This window comes from Condylura cristata, unplaced genomic scaffold (assembly GCF_000260355.1).
Source record: "Condylura cristata isolate star-nosed mole 26May11 unplaced genomic scaffold, ConCri1.0 scaffold00002, whole genome shotgun sequence".
NCBI lineage: Eukaryota > Metazoa > Chordata > Mammalia > Eulipotyphla > Talpidae > Condylura > Condylura cristata.
This window is the reverse complement of record NW_004567103.1, coordinates 25,207,195-25,210,498: the sequence shown is the minus strand read 5'-3', so window position 1 is coordinate 25,210,498 and position 3,304 is coordinate 25,207,195. Positions and strand designations below refer to the sequence as shown.

General features: G+C 40.9%; 1 pseudogene; it reads right to left on the bottom strand.

The window, feature by feature from the left end:
* Positions 1-2,797: 2,797 nt before the first annotated feature.
* The window catches only part of LOC101626140, a 7,220-nt pseudogene continuing 6,713 nt past the window's right edge, over positions 2,798-3,304 (bottom strand).

Sequence of the window (3,304 nt, the reverse complement as noted above, 5' to 3'; positions counted from 1 at the left end):
GGAGCTGCTGACCCCATTACCCCCTTCTTTCCCCTCCTCTCCCTCTCCCTCCCCTCCCCTCCTTCTCCCTCTCCTCCCCCATCCCCCTTTCCTGCCCCCTTCTTCCCCCTCCTTTCTTCCTCTCCTTCCCCCTCTTTTCCCCCTCCTGTCTAGGACCTGCCCTATTCTGGGCTGTCAGAGGGCAGGGCCTTTAGGTGGGAGCAGCATTAGCCAGCAGGGATTCCTAGAAAGGCAAAAAGGGGAGCAGGCGTGAGAAAGACATGGGAGTTGGAGCTGGGTGCAAGTCTTCTTGCTCTGGTCTCAGCTGACCTTTATTTATACATTACAAGCAAGCAGTGGGATAACATTAGTATATGAATTGGGCTGAGAGATCATGATCATGATCATCTTTTTTCTAAGAACATTTTTTGGGTCGTATTGACCTTCAGTTGAGATTATAACTTTATTCTTAAAATCAGTCTATTAAAGTTAAAACAGGTATATAAATTCATAAAACTTAAGACCAATACTGCTGTATTTACCACAGTGGTGATTAGCTAAAATAAAGTCCCTTAAACCCTAATTACTACTTAATGACCTTCATTCTCATTGAGATGTCCTAGAGGGTAAAGTAAGGGCTAGGTTGGAGAAATTTTCTCCACAAAAAGAGATACAATTAAGTTCCTTAAAAACTGAATAGAGGCCTTCCCTGTTGGCTCAGCGGGTTAAAGCACTGCACTAGGACGCTTAAGCCACTTCCGCACGAGTTCGAGTTCGAACCACACCTGCCCTGGAGGAGATCCACATGGCCTGGCAGACCTCTCCTGCCCGCCCGCTGCTCCCCTCAGCAGTGTAATTCGTTGATCTGCCTGTTCTGCTCCTCACTCTGTCTATGGTGAATTCTCTCACCCTCCGCATCTCTGGCCTGTACCCCAGTTCTGTATGAATAAATAAATAAATCTTAAAAAAAAAAAAACTGAAGTGAATTTCCTTATTCAAAGGCTAGCCAGTACAAAGCTTAAGTAGTTCTTTAGAAACTGAGTAGAAGGCTTATGTGAGATAGTAGAGTGATGAGATTTGGGTGCTTGTCTGGGCAGTAAAAGATCATGTTCTAGTACTGCCTCAAATTACAATATTGATTTTGCTATAACAGCCAATTGCTTTTATTAACCAGCCAATTTTAAAATTACTTGTGACTTCAAGAGGAATTTCTTGCATTGGTGCAGGGCTTGTTTGTCTGGGCCAGGCAACATCTTATGGGGCTAAGGCAATTCAGTTGTAAACTGAAGGTTGCTTAGAATATTTTGATATTATGATTATACAAAAAAGGGAGGGCATAACATAAGTTAGCGTGGAAATTCTGATTTTTCAGGGCATTTCCCCTCTATCCGGATCTTTTCGGGAGACAAGTTGCATAGCCTGCGTCACTCTCCCCTCCTCTCCCTGCCCCCTCCCCCCTGGTCTTTTGTAAGAGATTGGGGAATGCTGGCTGGAAGCCCTGGACCAGCTTGCTGGTTCTGTGACCTGCAGGCTAGCCAGCTGCCAGCTGCAGCCACAGGGGCTGGGCTGTAGGGTGTGGTCCACTCTCTAGCTAGCACGGAACCCAGCCTTTTTAGGGAAAATTCTGAAAGGAATGTTGGTTGGAGATCAGTGATTTTAGGATAACATTAAGTAGTTCTTTCCTATAGGAAAGCACGTGTGCTTTTTTCAATCTGAGAAAGCTGGGGAGTGTGGGGACAGACTAGGAACAATAGGCAGGAAGTACAGTGTGAACGAAACAGATTATAAACAATGGGCAGGAAGTGAAGTGTCCTGCTGGACCCAAGGTTTTGCAGGAGATAGTGGCTTTTGTTACCAGCAGGAGATCCCCAAGGCCCACCAGGCTGGGGTAGTCCTTCAATAGGTGAATAAAAAACTGTTTCTTTTAGTATTTAATTCATATTTACATATAACATATTATGCTTTTATTTCTTCACGAAATTATTTTTTAAATCACTATATATTTCATACATTTCACATGCATGATCCTATACATTTCTTTTTCTTTCTTTTTTTTTTTTAAGATTTACTTATTTATTCATACAGAACTGGGGTTTTGTATGAACAAGCCAGAGGTACAGGGATGGTGAGAGGCTTCACCAGAGACAGAGTGGGGAGCAGAACAGGCAGATTGATGAAGTACACTGCTGAGGGGAGCAGTTCAGGAGGGGGTGGGTCAGGAGAGGCCTGCTGTGGCATGTGGATCACCTCCGGGGAGGGGATCTAACCTGTGCTGTTGCTGCTGTGGCCAGCTTTCAATACTGCACCCTAACCTGTTGCACCATCAGGGAGGGCCCTCATGAATTAATTTTATCATTGCAGTCAAGCTCATAGACTGTTATTTAATTCTAATACATACTCAATTCTCTCTGTCATGTGAGTTTCTGAGAGAGACACACAAATATCTTGTCATTAATTTTTTCTTTTCATTTTGATTATGATCAAAGTCTCTTTTGTTTGATATTCCTATGATACCAGTTGTTTAGCTTCTTAACCTTTTATTTTCATTGTTTCATTTGTTTTTACACTTGAAATATGTCAGTTCTAAGTAATGCATCACCAAATTTTTTTGTTTCTTCATAAAATCTAGTCTGATAAGTCTTTTTCTTAAATGAGAACATTCAGTTCTAAATTTAATTTAATGCAATTATAGATATAATTGAGTTTTAATTTAATAGCTTATGAATTGTTTTCTATTTGACAACTACTTGACTAGTTGACTTTTCTCTCCTTAACTTCCTTTAGCGAATTAAATAACTATATTTGATATTTTCATTTTTTATTGCCCTTTAACATTATGCTCAATATTGATCTTTCTTTTCAAAATTGTCAAGAAACTCTCAGGGACGATTCCTTTCTATATCACTAAAAAGTTTAAAGAAGATGGGGAAAAAAATCATTTCCTGCTCAGTCAAGGTCCCATTCATCATCTTATTTACCGCTTCCTCAGGTTCCACTGTGGGTCCCAAATAGGTACTTGTTTTTTTGATGAGGCCAGTATTTATGGAATTAGGACAGAGACATGATATTTTCCATCCAGATCTTTCTAAGGCAGCTAGTTCTACAGTCAAAGTTCCATGAAATCCAACAACAGCAAATTTGCTTGAACAATAAGCCATTAAATCTGGGGCTACATATAATATGCCTGGCTGTTGAAGCCTCAGTGACAATATGGCCATGATTTTTTAAAAGTTTTTTTTTAATATTTATTTATTTATTCATACAGAACTGGGGTACAGGCCAGAGATGCAGAGGGTGAGAGGATTCACCAGAGACAGAGTGGGGA